This window comes from Oryctolagus cuniculus, chromosome 2 (assembly GCF_051225735.1).
Source record: "Oryctolagus cuniculus isolate XC-2025 breed Fujian yellow rabbit chromosome 2, ASM5122573v1, whole genome shotgun sequence".
Classification (NCBI taxonomy): Eukaryota; Metazoa; Chordata; class Mammalia; order Lagomorpha; family Leporidae; genus Oryctolagus; species Oryctolagus cuniculus.
This window is the reverse complement of record NC_142868.1, coordinates 98992610-99010865: the sequence shown is the minus strand read 5'-3', so window position 1 is coordinate 99010865 and position 18256 is coordinate 98992610. Positions and strand designations below refer to the sequence as shown.

The 18256-nt window shown below is 40.8% G+C and overlaps 2 pseudogenes; one reads left to right on the top strand and one right to left on the bottom strand.

Moving 5' to 3' along the window:
- LOC149127927 (ribose-5-phosphate isomerase-like) overlaps nt 1-18256 on the top strand; it is a 423712-nt pseudogene that overhangs the window by 47701 nt on the left and 357755 nt on the right.
- LOC138848796 (dolichyl-diphosphooligosaccharide--protein glycosyltransferase subunit MAGT1-like) lies at nt 14101-16090 on the bottom strand (annotated as a pseudogene).

Below are 18256 nucleotides of genomic sequence, written 5' to 3'. Positions count from 1 at the left end.
TTCTTCCTAAGGTGCACTTTAGTAGGAAGCTGCACTGGAAGTGGAGTGGGTCTCAGATGAGGATGTGGGTCTCAGAAGAGCCATATTACATGCAGTTCCCAATGCTCACCCCTCTATATTTTAAGAGGACTCCTACCACAGTCCAAACCAACTCTCCCGGCACTGATAACCATAGTCCCTGAAGTTGAGCTGTGCATATCCTTACCCCCTAGAAAATACCCAAACATGACCACCAATGGAGTGTGCACAGCAGCAGCTTCATACTGTGCTTTCTTGCCACTCAAAACTATGCAGCTAGCATTGTGCCACAAGGAGCTGTTCTCCCTGAAATCTCTTCATCCATTTTTCCATAAGCTGGTACACAATCTGGCCATCCACATCAAAGTTATCATTAATGGATGCTGTTTTGAAGGGGGATCCCAAGTTGGCTCATTTCAGGTAAACCTCATGTGTTGCTCCAGACACTCCTTGATACTGATGTGGCTCCCTTGGCACAGTAGTTCATACACCCCAGAAGCTCCCCTGCAGGTGTCAGTCACTTATTTACTAGACTCATAGTCTAGATAATTGTGGCCTTATTGGGAACTCAATCAGGCATCACTGCATCAGCGGCTTGTTCTGTGGCTTGCTGCCAACATGAATTTATCAGGAAAAATATACTGTCCTTATTTTGCTACATGCCGGTAGTGTTGGCTCTTGATGGTCTTCCTCTCAGTCCCCTCCTAGATATTATCTCTGTGTCACTCATAGTTCTGTTCTCCTGAGTGGCTACTATTCCTAAAGACTGGCTGAAGTTCAAAGTCTTGCTTTTATCTCAAATTGGTAATTTATCTCTTTTTCTTAAGGGGAATTGCAATCCCAGGTCTTCTTGTGAGTTCAGTTGAGGCTTCTGTTGTGACTGCATCATGGCTCAGCTTCTCATTTGCTGATCTTGCTTTTTGCTCCAAGCAGCCTTTTCCAATAAATCTCCTGAAAACTGCTGTGTCAAAGTCTTTCTTATCCAAGGGGAGATAGTTAGAAGAATCTCAAACTCTTTCTAGCTACCCAATAAATTGTTGTTATTCCTTTCTTTGTTATTTGAAATTCAGAGAGAGAGAGAGAGAGAGAGAGAGAGAGATGGATTGATTCCATATTTACTCCCCAAATGGCTGCAATGGACAGTGCTAGGCCAGGCTGAAGCCAGGAGCAATGAACTTCATTTGGGTCTCCCATGTGAGTTCAGGGGCCCAAGCACTTGGCTATCTTCTGCTGCTTTCCCAGGATCATTAAAAGGGAGGTAGATCAGAAGTGGAGCAGCCAGAACATGAACCATTGTGCATATTGGATGCCTGCACTGCATATGGCAGCTTAACATGCTGTGCCACAATGTCAGCCACCGTTGTAACTCTTTAGAGAGTAAAATAACTAATTTCAAGAGATTTCCTAACATGTTTCCCACACACACTCTCTCTCTCTCTCTCTCTCACACACACACACACACACATGGAATTAAAATTTATAGTTGAATCATGAGTAGAAAGATAAATTTATATCACATTCTAAGTAAGAAAAATGGCTAGGATTGACTTTTAAAATGTCATTTTATTAAAGTGTGTTCTAATTGGCCTACTCCAGCAAAAACAGAACCTTGTTCTTTACTGATTGATTCTCTTGGATATTATAATTTTTTGTCTCTGTATGTATTAATCTCAAACTGGTGAAAGTGTTGACAGTTTATATTCCTGTAGATTAGAAGTAAACCTGGAAAAAGCCAATGTATTATGAATTTATAATCTTAGACATTAATGCAGCAGAGGTTAAGACCTTATTAACCTGCAGAAAGTCAATGACTTTTTAAATGAATTTTTAAAGATTTATTTATTTGAAAGACAGAGTTACAAAGAGGCAGAGGCAGAGAGAGAGAGAGAGACAGAGAGACAGAGAGACAGAGAGGTCTTCCATCTGATGGTTCACTCCCCAATGGCCACAATGGCTGGAGCTGAACTCATCTGAAGCCAAGAGCCAGGAACTTTATCCTGGTCTCCCACATGAGTGAAGGGGCCCAAACTTGGGCCATGTTCTACTGCTTTCCCAGGCCATAGCAGAGAGCTGGATTGAAAGTGGACCAGCCAGGACTTGAACTGATTCCTATATGGGATGCCAGCCCTGCAGGCAGTGGCTTTACCCTCTATGCCACAGCACTGGCCCAGTCAATGACTCTCACATATAAGTTAGTAATTAGGCATTTTTTTTCCTATTATAAGTCCAAGTTTCTTATATACATGTTGAATTTGCATTTTTCTCTTTTCTGTTTACTTTCTTAATGCATTAAATAGAATTTTGTCATATGCTCACTATTATGTGAGAAGGGCATTTTCAACAGTGGTTCTGCATGAGAAAGTGTAGTAAATATTGGTTTCTGAAGGTCAGCATTGTGATGGGATGGTGCCCAAAGCTTTATGGAGGCAATTGGAAAAGACAAGTTAACACTCTGAAGTTAGCCAAGCTCTAAAATACTAAGGCCAAAAATAAAGTTAATCATCCACCTGTGGTGCTGGCATCCCATATGGGCACTGGGTTCTAGTCCTGATTGCTCCTCTTCCAGTCCAGCTCTCTGCTGTGGCCTGGGAAGGCAGTGGAGGATAACCCAAGTGCATGGGCTCCTGCACCCGCATAGGAGACCAGGAGGAAGCACCTGGCTCCTGGCTTCGGATAGGTGCAGCACTGGCCATGGTGGCCATTTGGGAAGTGAACCAATGGAAGAAAGACCTTTCTTTCTATCTCTCTCTTTTATTGTCTAACTGTATCTGTCAAATAAATTTAAAAAAATATATTTCAAAAAATATAAAATGCATGATGGCTTTTGTACTTAAAATATGTTCAGAGTCTTTCATGGCAGTTAATTGACATTAACTGTTATTTTGTACCCTTGGAACTATATGATGGAATATTTTCTTTTCATATTTCAAAGTTAATATCAAGATTCTCTTTTTTATTTTGTTTAAGGAATACAACTTCATGCATTTAATACATACAGATTTGGGAACATGATGGTTTTGTCTGTGATTCATTATAATCATATTGTAATCAATTGGCATTGATTGTAACATGGTGCTGTGAAAATAATAGAATCACTGCCATTCAAGTTTTATTGATTGTGGGCTTGGGGAGATTCCAAAAGGGAGGAAAGAATAAGTTGAAACTCTACTGATTTTTTTTTTAATTGGAGCATTGTGTAGCATAAAACCACTGCCCCTCAAGCATTCTTCAGCCACACACCTAGTTCTACCAAATTCTTCTTTTAACATGTTCTATGATTCCATTTATACAGAAAAGGCAAATATATATGGAGAGATAGCAGATTATGACTTACATGGATCTGGGCTGGGGTGAAATTGAAGAAAGACTTCAAAAATGCTTGTGGGAACTTTTTGGAGTGATGGAGATTTCCTAAAGCTGGATTGTGGTGATGGTTTCCCACCTGTATACATTTACAAAAAGTCATGGAACATTACTGGTAGAATGCATGATTATTTTATGTATAAGCTATACATAAACTTTTTTAACTTTCTAAAAGTATGATATTTTTACCTTTAACAGAAGAGAGAATAATTAATGTTTTAATTTTATCTAGACAAGTAGTATAAAATATCAAAACATTATATAATATACATCTAACAATAATATCTAACCATAATAACTAATAACATTTTTTCTGTCTGTATGTTAATTTGTCTGATCCAACCAGCCTATGAAGCAAGTACAATAATTGTTTTCATTTTCCAGATGAAAGGCACTAACATAGTTTTATATTTTGCCTAAGGTAAAACACATCATAGTTGGTAGAGATAGAATTCGTATCCTAACAATCTCTAAAGTCTGGCTGGCAATATCGGGTAGGATGATGCCATGGATATGTCATGTGTTCTTCCACCTTAGAGCTTTTACTCATGCTGTTTCCTTTGGAAGAACACATTTACATCCCTTTCTTCCTGTGATAACTTTTACTCATTTTGAAGTAGAGCTTCACTGTCTGTTTTCTGGAGGCATTTTTATACCCTGTTTGTATAGGACAGCTTCTCATCATGCAGTGCCCTTGCACCTGAACTCTGCCTTTCAAAGCAGCTATTGCTGTATGCAATACGTCTTCAATTTCTTGATGCAGGCACTAACTGCTATAAATTTTCCTCTTAACACTGCTTTTGCTGTATTCCATATTTTGAAATGCCTTGCTTTGTTTCTAGGGATTTTTTGATGTCTCTTTTGATTTCAGTCTCCATTTGTATATTTTTTTGAGTTAGTTAATTTCCAACTTCATTCCTTTGAGTTCAGAAAAGACACATAGTATGATTTCAGCTTTTTTTTTTTTTAATTTGTTGAGACTTGCTTTATGGCCTAGCACATGATATATCCTAGAAAAATTCCATGCACTGATGAAAAGAATGTGTTCTGCAGCTGTGTGATGAAATGTTCTGTAGATATTAATTAGATCCTTTTGGTTATAGTGTGGATTAGCTCTGTTGTTTCTCTGTTGATTTTTTTGTCTAGTTGGTTTGTCCACTCATGAAAGTGGGGTGTTGAAGTCCATCATTATTATTGTTTTGGAGACTATGTCTCCCTTTATGTACATTAACATTTATTTTAAATATCCAGTGCCCTAGCATTGGGTGCACATATCTTCACTATATTCACATCTTCCTGTTGAATTGATTCCTTAATCATTGCATAATGCCATCCTTTGTCTCTTATAACACTTTTTGTGTTAACCTTGTCTGTATTAAGTTGGCTACTCCTTTTCTTTGGCATTTTAGTGTGGAATAACTTTTTCCATCATTTCACTTTCAGTCTGTGTATATCTTTGTTGATGAGGTTTGTTTTTTTGTACAGAGCCAATAGATGGGTCCTTTTTAAAATTGATTCAATCAGGCTGTGTATTTAATTTTAGAATTTAGGCCATTTACATTCAAGATTATTATCAATAAGTATCAGTTTGTTCTTGCCATTTCCCATAAATATTCCTATTATTTGATTTGAATTTCTATTATACTTTTACTAGATTTTCTGCCTTTACATTCTTTCTTGATGTGGCTATCTTTCTCTGTTTCCGTATGTAGCACATCCTTAAGTATCATTTGTGAAGCTGTTTGCTGACAAACTCTGTTTGCTTTGAAAGGTCTTTACTTCACCTTCATTCATAAATGAGAGCTTTGCAGTGTACAGTATTCTAGATTGACAGTTGACAGGTTTTTTATTTTAAGTACTTGGACTATCTCTCCATGATCTCCTAGGCTATAGATTTTCTGAGGAGAAATCAGTTGTAAATCTAATTGCAGATCCTTTCAAGGTAATCTAGTATTTTTCTTTTGCACACTTTAGGACATTTTCCTCATGTTTTACTTTTGAAAATTTACATTGTGTTACAATATTTTCTGATAATTGCTTTCAGGAGTTCTTTGTGCTTCCTGTACTTGGATGTCCCCACCTTTCTCCAATTTAGGGGATTTTTCTGCTATTATTTTGACTGAATAGGCCTTCTAATCAATTCTCTCATTCCACACCTTCAGCAACTCCTCAGACATATGTTTGGTTGATTGATAGCCTCCCATAAGTTTCAGACATTATTTTCAGTTTTTCTAATTTTTTTCTATTTTTTTCTGAGCTTTTTATAAGGCTTTTTCGTCAAGCTCAGATTTTCATTCTTCTGCCTCAATAAGTTTTTAAGGCTTTCCACTATATTTTTTGTTTGACATATCAAATTCTTCATTTCTAGTATTTTCAGTTTGATTTCTCTTCAGTATCTCTATATGATACCATAATTGGTCACCATGTCATGTATGGATTTAACTAAAATATTTGATTCTCTGTGTTGTAAGTAATCTTGTGATCTTATGAATTCCTTTTCAGGCAATTCATCACCCTCTTCATTTTCACATTCTAATAGTGAAACGTTGTATGTGTCATGTTGTCTTCCTTGTTCATGCTTCTTGTATTTCAACATTTATTTTTAGGCATTTGTGGAAACACTTGTTGGTTTCCTCCTCTTAAGGCTTTTATCTTTGAAATATGCCTCTTGATTTAGTGGAATGTCTGCTCCTTCACATATACAAAGTGTGTGCTGGGTGGGGTCATGGGGTTTTAGCCAGTGCTTGAGGATGGGACAAGAGCTCAGAGTGTCTCCCAAATTAGGGTTGGTGGATTTCCTGTACTGTCAGGAGGGAGAGAGTTGTGATCATGTTGGCTGGTGTTATCACAGTCTCAACCCCTCTCTGCCAAAGTTAACAAACTGCCCAGGATGAGCCCTCAGTGTCTTTGTACCCCACCCATGCAGGTGCTTGAACTGCAAAAAGGAATGTGGGCTCCTCAGTGTGAGTGCAGGACCTCTGTGATGGCCCACTCCAAGCACTCAGGGAACTCTAAGCCTCTGAAGCCAGATATAGTGATTGCCCAAAGACCTTGCCATGCCCCACACCCTATTGCACAATCACAAAATTCCCAAAGTCACAGGGTGCATGGCTCCCACAGTTGCATAGAGCAGGGGATCCACTCTCAGCCCTATGAGCCTCTCTCATCCATGGAGAGAGCCACAGTACTCCTAAAGCTAGCCACATGCCTAATAGAATTTGATTGGTGCTCTGCCTTGGCACATTGAGTCCAGGCACCTTGATAGAATGAGGGGATGGGAGCATTTTACAATCTTAAGTGGGTGCCCCACCCACAGCATCCCTCCAGGCCACAATGAAATTCAGTGGGGACCACAAATTTATTCTTCCTATAAAATCCAGCAGGTACATATGGGCTGCAACAGTCTCTATTCACTTTATTAGGATGGTGCCACTTCCCTGATAGTTACTGGACACCCTGTGGGGTGATGTAAGGAAAGCAATATGCTCTCCTTTCATGGGATTTGGTTGTCATCCCCCCTCCCTCTCACTAGTGCTCCAGTCCAAAATCAGGTCAGTGGGGTCTGTGAGGTTCTCTCTAAGGCAGTATATCAGTGATATGGACTGCCACAGTTCCCCTCACCTTGCTTTTAGAAATGGTGTCTCTGCTCCCCAGCCCACTGGCTGTAGGAGTCATTGGCAATGTCCTGCTCCCTGCTGTGTGATTGTACCACCTCTGCTGCTCCATGGGGTCTCTCTTCTTTCTGTAGAATTTCCAGAGCAAACTTCTTTGTAACTGTCCCCTGGGAACGCGATTCCTCCCTTTTTATTCCCATGGTCTAAATCAGCACAGCTTTTTCCTATTCAGCCACCTTGCATCTTCTGTTTTCTTCCTCTAATCACAATGGTTTGGGACATTTCCTGGATAGATGAAAGATTTGTGTTTTCCACAATAACTAGTTTTAGGCATTTTTGAGCCTACAACTTTGTGTTTAGGTACTGTTTAATATTTTTTGTAGAATATTAAAATTTAGGTTGGGTGACTTAGAAATTAAAAGGTGGAAGTTGTAGATTCCAAATCCATAGAGATCTAATTTTCTTATGTTAAAATCTGTAGCTCAGAGATACCATATAGAGATCTTCAATCTCTGCTGAAAAATTATAAACTTCCTTCAACTTAGATGGAAAATGAGGTTAAGGATCACATGGAAGAATATTGAATAGTTTTCTGGGGTTGGCATTGTGGTATATAGCAGATTAAGCTTCCACCCATTTTGCTAGCATACCCGATGGGCAGAGGTCCAAGTTCCAATTGCTCAATTTCCTACCCAGATCCCTGCTAATGGTCTCGGAAAAGCAGCAAAAAATGGTCCAAGTATTTGGCCCTTGTCACCCATATGGGAGATCTGGAGAAACTTCCTGGCTTCAGGCTGGTCCAGTGCTGATGTTGCAGTCATTTGGGGAGTGAACCAGTAGATGGAAAAATCAGTATCTCTCTCTCTCTGTGTCTCTCTCTAACTCTGACTTTGAAATAAACAAATAAGTCTTTTTAAACAAATGCATGTTCTTTTCCTACTGCCCAAGCATATGGAATACATTTAGGGAGAGTGGTCAAAATTGTTATTCTTAATTAATCTACCTTGAAGAAAATGAGGAAGAAATATTGTGTTATCAGCCTGGCTTAATTAAAGGTCTGCATACTTGTAATGACTCTTTTGGGGGTTATATCAACAAGTATATTGTCTGTTGCCCAGTGGGAAGTTTTGAAAGTAGGCTACGAGCAAACTTGTTATGATCTCTTCCAACTTATCCACTATTTCTGGAACTTACTGTGTAGGAGTCCAAGAGACAATCAGGAAAAAGCAGAGGGCTGGGCACTTGCTGAGTTCTCTGACTACTTGGTAATTACTAATGTTCACAGACTCCTCTATTGTTTTCATTTGATTCTATTCCATCTTTCCATAAGTTTGGGGTGTGGGGTGGGGATTACTGTTTCTCTTGCTCAACTTTGTAAATTCCATTTCTGGATGGTGTTTGCAGAGGCCAATGAACAGAACTGAGGACACTTGCCTTTTAATGGTGATTTTTAAAAAAGATTTATTTATTTATTTGAAAGTCAGAGTTACGCAGAGAGAGAGAGAGAGAAAGGAAGAGAGAGAGCTCTTCCATTCACTGTTTCACCCCCCCCCCCAATTGGCTGCAATGGCCAGAGCTGTGCCAATCCAAAGCCAGGAGCCTCTTCTGGAGCCTCAAGGGGTGCAGGGCCCAAGGACTTGGGCCATCCTCTACTGATTTCCCAGGCCACAACAGAGAGCTGGATCAGAAGTGGAGCAGCCAGGACTAAAACTGGCACCCATAGGGGATGCTGGCACGGTAGGTGGCAGCTTTACCCACTATGCCACAGTGCCAGCCCCTTAATAAAGATTTAATGAAGCTTTCAGATACTGCTTTTATTCAGTCCTCTTCCTTGGTCAAGTGCCTTTTTCTTTAGTGTCTCAATTGTGATAAGACTCACCATATTTTCCTATCACTACATTCCTTTCTCTGGTTCACTGATGATGGCCTTGCTCCTCTATGTGGTGAGACAGGTAAAAGAGTCTGAGAATCTGGTTCTCCTGAACAATCTGATATGTCTGCAGGTCCAAATTCAAAGGTGGCCAATTCTTAATGCAGTGTTCTTGTCATGAAACAATCTGCAGAGATCCAATTAGAAGTTAAATGAATGATAAAATATCTGATGTTTCCTTGAGAGCGCCCCTTTGGTAGGCATTGGTAAATTATTTCTCCACCACCTGCTCAAGCATAGTTGCTTCCAAACAAGCAAAGAAGAAATACCTTAGGAGCTGTGTTAAGTGCAGACTCCTGTGCGTACTTGGTGCATCACAAGATCCACCTGATTCTGATCCAGGTACTTCTCAGATACTACTATATAGGGAAGGTCCCATTGCCTTTCAGGGAGCCACAAATAACCCACAAACCATCACTCAATTAAATTTGAGACTCTTTTATGATATTTTTGATAAGCTGCCTAGAAATAGAAATTCTCTTATACCGAAAATATCTCACCCAAAGTGATCCCAGTGTTCTTCCTTTTTATTACTGGTCATTTTCTCACTATGATGCTCTGTCTCCCCCTTATCTTTGCTCACTATTCATCATATTTGCTTTGCTAAGGCATCTCCTCTTAATTCCTATCTTTGCATATGAGGTCAGGCTTGGCTATCTGCCTCTCCTGATCCAGTCCCTCCTTTCTGATTTGAATTTTATCAGGTCTCACCTTACAAAGTCTGAAAGTATGCGTTTTTTTTCAGATGCAGGACTTAGTCTTTTCACAGGTGTAATTCCTTGGCAGGTGCAAATCCATCTACCTATGTACAACCCCAAGTTTATGTAGTCCTCTGCAAGTGTAAATATTTTTTTTCTTGAAAGTATAGAGAAGTAATAGTAAAATTTGAGCTGTAATTTGATTTAATATCTTGCTGTAAAGTGAAGGGATTCCACTGAGAATCTCATGAACCTCATTTTCTTACACCCTTGTTTCAGTTTATGTATTGGTCTCTGCCTGCTTGAAAATTATCCAAATATGGGGCTGGTGCTGTGGTGTAGTGGGTAAAGCTGCTGCCTGCTGTGCCACCATCCTATATGGATGCTGCTCCTATTCCCATCCAGTTCTCTGCTATGGCCTGGGAAAGCAGTACAAGATGGCTCAAGTCCTTCAGCCCCTGCATCCACATGGGAGACCTGGAAGAAGCTCCTGGCTCCTGGCTTTAGATAGGTGCAGCTCTGGCCATTGCAGCCAACTGGGGAGTGAACCAGGGGATGGAAGACCTCTCTTTCTTTGCCTCACCCCTCCCTGTAACTCTGACTTTGAAGCAAATAAATATATCTTTTTTAAAAAAAGAAATTATCCAAATATTGGTAGTGCCCAAACCCTAGGTATTTCTCCATAAATGGGAAGACTATTCCCGCCCTCTACCCTAAATAAGGGCTTGCATTTCTGTCCCTGAAGCAATATTTTCCTATAGTGCCCCCTTCAGATTCCCTGACTTTGTGAAGTGCCATCCAGTTTCTTTAGAGCAGAGTATTCTAATACAACAGAAATGGTTTTCAGATGTGCAAGGCTGACTCAGGCATTGTTCTCACTCCACAGGGAATTTTGAGCTCCATATTTTCTTTGTGTTTTTCTTCTTGCTGCAAGAAAGCAATCTCCCAGGCAAGCCTGCAACACTGATTCTGTGCATCTTCTCATTCTTCATCTGGAAAATTGAGCCCAGGGTGACTGTACTGGAGTGTCAGCTTTTTCATTTATTTATATATTTTATTTGACAGAGTTAGAGGGAGAGAGAGAGAGAGAGAGATCTTCCTTCCATTGGTTCACTTCCCAAATGGCTGTTATAGCCGGAGCTACACTGATCCGAAGCCAGGAGCCAGGTGCTTCCTCCTGGGCTCCCATGTGGGTGCAGGGGCCCAAGCACTTGGGCCATCCTCCACTGCCTTCCCAGGCCACAGCAGAGAGCTGGACTGGAAGAGGAGCAACTGGGACTAGAACCTGGTGCCCATATGGGATGCCAGTGCCACAGGTGGAGAATTAACCAAGTGAGCTACAGCACCAGCCCCAGCTTTTTCATTTAAACATCATTTAAATTGCATGTTGTGCTTCATTCATTCTCAGGATCCCTATAGCTACAATCAGTATCTATTGGGTTACTTTCAACATTGATCTCCAGTCTTCAGAGAGCTAAATTACAGCTCCTCTGTTTTAGATTCCTAGGAAGACCATAGCTCTTTATATGAAGTCTGGTGTGTTAAAACCTGGAATTAGGCTGGCACTGTGGCTCAACAGGCTAATCCTCCACCTAGCGGCACTGGCACACCAGGTTCTAGTCCCGGTCTGGGCACCGGATTCTGTCCCGGTTGCCCCTCTTCCAGGCCAGCTCTCTGCTATGGCCCGGGAGTGCAGTGGAGGATGGCCCAAGTGCTTGGGCCCTGCACCCCATGGGAGACCAGGAGAAGCACCTGGCTCCTGCCTTCGGATCAGCACGGTGCACTGGCCGCGGTGGCCATTGGAGGGTGAACCAATGGCAAAGGAAGACCTTTCTCTCTGTCTCTCTCTCACTGTCCACTCTGCCTGTCAAAACAAACAAACCTGGAATTAATACATCATGAATCATTTGAAACACTACTGTCTGGATTTTCAGCTGTGAGATAAAAAGTACTTTGCAGGGCCAGCACTGTGGCCTAGTGGGTAAAGCCACCACCTGCTGTGCTGGCATCCCATATGGGCACCAGTTCAAGTCCCGGCTGCTCCATTTCTAATGAAGCTGTGGCCTGGGAAAATAGTAGATGATGGCCCAGGTCCTTGGGCCCCTGCACCCGCATGGGAGACCTGGAGGAAGCTCCTGGCTTCAGATCAGCATAGTGCTGGCTGTTGCAGTCAATTGGGGAGTGAACCAGTGGATAGAAGACTTATCTCTCTCTGTCTCTGCCTCTCTGTAACTCTTTAAATAAATAAATAAATCTATCTTTAAAAAAAGTACTTTGTACACATGCTTTAATGGTTTCTGCCAAGTTGGTAATAAATAAACAGGGTTGCTTATCTTTGACAACATTGTGGAATCCGATTGCCCCAGCTCAAATTGCCATTTTTTTTTGTCTGACAGAGGGTGACCTCAATTTGCCTTTGAGGCACTTCTGTCCCATCAATTATACTTTTTCCCCATGAGCCAAAGGTAGATGGGGTTTGCATCAGTGGGCTGAGTGTATCAGCCAGTGTTAACATTGTAACCAAAATATACTGTAAGGAACTATTAACTTAATTGGAAGACTGCAGTCTAAAATTCTTTTTTTTAATTTATACATTTCATAACTATGGGAAAGTTATATTTAGATGTCATAATAACCATGAAAACATTCTTCACAGAAATCTGGTTAGCAAATATGGTTATTTCCACAGACAGAAAGGCAAAACTAAAACAAAACCTCTTTATTTATTTATTTATTTATTTATTTATTGATAGGCAGAGTGGACAGTGAGAGAGAGAGACAGAAAGGTTTTCCTTTGCCATTGGTTCACCCTCCAATGGCCACTGTGGCTGGCCACTGTGGCCGGCGCACCATGCTGATCCGTTGGCAGAAGCCAGGTGCTTCTCCTGGTCTCCCATGGGGTGCAGGGCCCAAGGACTTGGGCCATCCTCCACTGCACTCCCTGGCCACAGCAGAGAGCTGGCCTGGAAGAGGGACAACTGGGGCAGAATCTGGCACCCTGACCAGGGCTAGAACCCAGTGTGCCAGTGCCGCAAGTTGGAGGATTAGCCTATTGAGCCACAGCACTGGCCACAAAACCTCTTTAAATTCTTACTTTGTTTCTCCAGTTGGAGAAAGAAAATAAAGGCTAAAATAATAGCAAAAAAGAAGAACCTTCAAAAAACAGTTTGTACAGAGACAAAAACTCAGTATTTCATGATTTTCTTTCTTTTCCCATTCTAAGGGAATCCTTTTCCAAAACAGAACCGAATCTATTTTTCTCTTAGGTAAAAATCAAAGAAGTGAGACTCTCTAAATTTTCAGAAACATTTTAGATCATTCTATGAGTTACTGATTTTCACGCTAAGCTATATATGTATTTATTAGGTGTGGGTGATCTTAAATAAAAGAAAATTAAGAACATGAAATGAATCAAAAATCTTTCCAAATACAAGGCAGCTAACACCACACTCATGCAAAAATCATAATCCTGTATTCAGAGGTACTTTGTAACATTTGCAGTTATCAGGAAGCATGGATAGAACTGTATTTCAGTAAGAAAGACACAGGAGGAGGGCTGAATAGTCTTTCTGAAGTCTAGATACAAACTCTGAAGAATGGTGGTTTGTTTTCAGAAGATCACACACCATATGTGATTTCTCCACCCCAAAGGAAATATAGATAAAGTATACACATCCCTGCAAAAATGGAAGAGCTAAGAACAGATTCCTGATGATGCAGTTATCCATAATAGGCATATGCCAGAACATCTGGTCAGGACTTTCTTTTCCCACCTTGGGATAAGACAATATAGAATCAAGTGACAAAAAGCTAGCTAAAGCAATTTTGAGCTTTGCTCTAATTAAAACAAAGAAAGTCCTGACCAGATGTTCTGGCATATGCCTATTATGGATAACTGCATCATCAGGAATCTGTTCTTAGCTCTTCCATTTTTGCAGGGATGTGTATACTTTATATAATGAGTACTCAAACAGTATATTTCACTTTGTGTTTCTATGGGGGTGCAAACTGTTGAAATCTTTACTTAATGTATACTAAACTGATCTTCTGTTAAAAAAAAAAAAAAGAAGAAATTAGCAATTCCCAACTTGACTCTCACTGGGATTAAACATGACAATAGGTCTGATCTGATTTCATCATCATTTAAAAAATCATCTATTATTTTTCACTTTATGTTTCTGTGTGGGAGCAAACTGTTGAAATCTTTACTTAATGTATGCTAAACTGATCTTCTGTATATAAAGAGAATCGAAAATGAATCTTGATGTGAATGGAAGGGGAGAGGGAGTGGGAGAGGGGAGGGTTGCGGGTGGGAGGGACGTTATGGGGGGGAAGCCATTGTAATCCATAAGCCGTACTTTGGAAATTTATATTCATTAAATAAAAGTTAAAAAAAAAAAACCAAAGTAGTAGTTTTTTTAAAAAAAAACTTTTTTTAATGATATACTTAATTCTGCTAAATTAAATATTCCATAAAGTACACTAGGAAGACAAGGTTAAAAGGAGAATAATTTCCAAATACTTGATTATTTTGACAGGAAATTTCTTGTTAAGGCACTACACATCTTTGGTTAAATGATTAACTATTTAAATCACTTGAAAAAAAGAGGTAATACAAAATGCACAGGTTTTATTCTTCTTTTCAAACACACACATTTCTCATTTTTAGTTTCTAGTATTCCAGTGTCTACATATCTCTGGATTCCTTTTAACTCATCAGAAAGCTGTATGGATACCCATGATATTTAGATCTGAAAATGGACAGCATCCAACTGAAGAATAACACAACCAATGCAATACCAGCTACGCACATTATCTTTTGCTTTCCAATATCCATGTCAGAAGTAGCAGCTTCACATAAAAGTACCATCCCTAAGGTAATCCCATCATTGAACAGAAGAACGATGTGTGTTTCAGCCACACACTGGGCTTGGCTGCTTCCATGGACATAATTCACATGTCCTATGTGAGGATTCTTATGAGCATATGGTGGTCCTCTTATATGGTTCCACATTTGACCAGATGTCATAGCAAGCACAAAACACAAAGCTTCAAAAGCCCATCCAGTTTTATTAAAGATAAATTCCATATTGCTTCTTCGAAGATACACAAGTCCACCAATAACAGCCAAAAGTAATCCCAACAAAAGGGGACCAGCATAATTTGGGGGTCTATTACTCTAATATTGACATCAGTTCTGTCTGCAATCCACCAGGCAATCTGCTCAGCTGAAAAACCACGCACCTGCAACTCATATGTATCGCCCCATTTGGGTTTCCCTGTTGCAGGAAAGTTGATGAAAGTTGGAGCCGAATTCATGTTTAGCATTTGAAATACATCAGAACCTTCATCAAAATCTACCATGGCAAAAAAATATCCTGTTGGTAAATGCACTGGAATATCGCCAAGTTTGCCAGGATCTGGAATTCTTCATCAGCTTGTTTGCAAACAACACACTGTCTATGAAGTTGGAGAGCAGTGAACATGACAATAACGGAGTAATTTCTTGGTGGAGCTTTAACAAGATGACAAAACTTGTCTGCATTCATTCTTATTACAGGTCTTTTATTGGTCCATTCCATCAGCTGACTAACCTTTTCAGATAACACCATCTCCGTCTTTCTTTGGGCAGAATCCAAAGTGTGGGGAGCAACTCAGACTAGACTGTTACTGGAATTAAGACTTATTCTATGCATCTGCTCTCCCACAATATGGCGCTGGGAGAGGAGGAAACAGCTTCTACACAGCTGCCTCCAGTTCAACCAATAAACTGTAGGACCTGCTCCTGATTGGAGGAGAGCAGCGTACTCGGCGTGTGGGTAGCAGAGTTGGGATTGGTGGAAGAGGACTATAAAGGAGGAGAGAGACAACACGCACAGGGAACATCTATCTGAAGGAACACCTGAGCAGCCCCCAAGAGAGCCGGCCAGCAGTGTGCCGCTCCCCCGCGGAAGTGGGGAAAGTGGCACGGAGGTGGAAGGGTCGGTAGCCAACCCGGGAAGAACCAGCAGCAAACCCGGGAAGGGCCGAGCAGACAAAAGAACAGCGCAGGGTCCTGTGTCGTTCCTCCACGAAGACGGGGAGCGACATAATGGTGCCGTGACTCAGATATGTAGCCTAGGCAGGGTTTAGTGTCATTCCTCCATGAAGAGGGGGAGCGACATAATGGTGCCGTGACTCGGATAGGAAACCTAGGCAGGGTCTAGTGTCGTTCCTCCATGAAGACGGGGAGTGACACAAAGGAACCTCATAAATGAGCAGCAGTGCCACCAACATGGTTGCAGAGCCGCACCAGAACCACCGAGGCGCTGCCATGTTCACAGCTCTCCCTTTCACTAGCGAAATCTTTCCTCTGACTGGGACTGAAGGTGGGGCGTGAGAACTGCAGTCTAAAATTCTTAGGTCAATTATAACACATTGATTGAGAGTCTTCAAGGAATAAGGTTCATAGTCAAAGACATCTCTACCTGTGTACTAAATGATTTTGCTCCCTCTTGAAGCAATCACAACAGTGCATAGGTGCTCTGAAATGCTGCCAGACTGTCCCAATGATGAGATCTGCCTATCATGTTTATTTTGATTTCTGTAGAGTGGATAAATCATATTACTTTCTCTCCAGAGGGAAGGGAATGACAGGGTCGGGGAAGAAGAGTGTTTTGGATGGTTTTGCGTTTAGCACACATGCCAGGATTTAATGTCCTTTTGTTGTAACAGTGTTTCCTCTCCTGCCAGCACACACCTATCAACATTTTTCACATTCTGGCCACACCAGTGTAAATGCTGCCTGCATTTGTGAAGTACCTGTCACAGAAAGGTAATTTAAATGTAGTACCTTCCCTGGTGGAAGTGTACTTATTCTGAGCATGGTCACTTACTGCCTGAGCACTTTCAATTGGTGTTCAGGAAGAATATTGCCTTCCCAGAGAGCCCATTTTTTCCAGTACAGTACTGAATAAACTCTTTACCCATAATATAGAGCATATTTATTTGGTGTGTGTCACTAAAAACTCAAATATATAGACAAACATATATAAAGAGGAATATGCATGAAGCAATGGTCTAGGAATCAAGGAGCCTCAAAAACTGATTATTTCTAATTATGCAAACAATCCTCTTATCTAATGCAGTAGAGCCCTATCTGAGATAAGAGAGTCTAATGAGGGACAGTTGATAAGGATGTTCACTATATCCTGTCTCCGACCCTTGTGTGACATAAATCACTTGGTTTCTTTCAGCATCCACATCCCCATCTGTAGATTGGGTAATTGTGACCCCACCTTAGGGGGACTTCATAGATGTTGTTGTAGTCAAGCATGACAGTGAGTAGAAAAATTCTTTATAAACTGTGCAACCTGCAAATGTATTTATTCAGAAAGTAAGTGATTAGTGAACTGATTAATCTGTCAAACATTTGTTGAGTGCATGCGTTGTGACATAAACTGTGTTGATTACTGCAGATTCTGTATTCCGTATTCCAGGGGGTTGGACCCCATTGTTAGCAAATAGATCCATGGGATATTGGATGACAATACTAGAATAGAGGGTTTCTGAGGGCATCCCCAGAGGGTGAAGAAGGACACTCTATCCCCTTTGGATGTTGGAAATAGTTATTGGAAAATGCTATAAAAAAGTCCAGCTTTTTCCAGTGCTTTCATAGAAGGTATTTTTTGCTTCCTGTAGAGATGTCTGCACTCTAACAGTTCATCAAAATGGTAGTTTTGGCTATAGGAGTGATGCTGTGATACCAAAGAGGATGAGAACAAATTGGACCTGAAGCTGAGACTATGGCTGCTTGTGGGCACCTTGACCTGGCAGTATGTTGACACCATGGCGCAGCAAGAAATGCTTTAGTCATATTTAATGAACAATGCAGGAAAACTGGAGAAATTTTCCTGAGGATGCTCCATTTGAGGGCTTGTTGGGAGTCCTGAGATAATAAAGAATTATGAGCTATTGCCCTGAAAATATCATGGTGGGTAATATTGATGTGAGCAAACAGGCCAAACCATGACCAGCCAATCCTCTGCTCCATGACAATTGTTTAAAACACTGGCTTGAGAGATGAAGAAGCCGGTATTCAAAAGTATTTCAGTGACTGTTTTTGTTCATGTATCTTGGTTGAATGTTTTTGGTCCTTCTAAACAAATGTGCTTTTTAAAATAATTTTATTTCTATCACTTTAGCTTGATTGTCTCTTCCAGGAGCCAAACCAGGAATGTCTGATTTGTTGGAAGTGCGGGGAGGGTCCTTGGGCTTGATCTCTCTCATTCCTTTCCCCCACCACTCTGGTTCCCCAGGGAAAAACAAGGTGATGACAGACCTCCCTCCATCAGCCCACATTTTAGTACCAAATGAACTAAGTGATTCATCTTTACTTAATTCAGTATTACTCTTTGTTGAGCACTGCTTAGGCTAGGAGCCTCTTAAATGTCTCTTAAATAAAGAAGAGAGTGGTGAGAATTAAAAATTAAAAGAGGAACTCTCATTCTTTGCCTTTGGTGAAGGCCCCCTGGTGCTAAATGGTGGTTCTGCAGGAGTGACCCAGGATGGAACAGGACAGGGAGTGCTCTGTTCTTCCTGCCACATGCAGACTGATGAGTTGGAATTATTTTTGCTCCATAATTTTTTGGCTC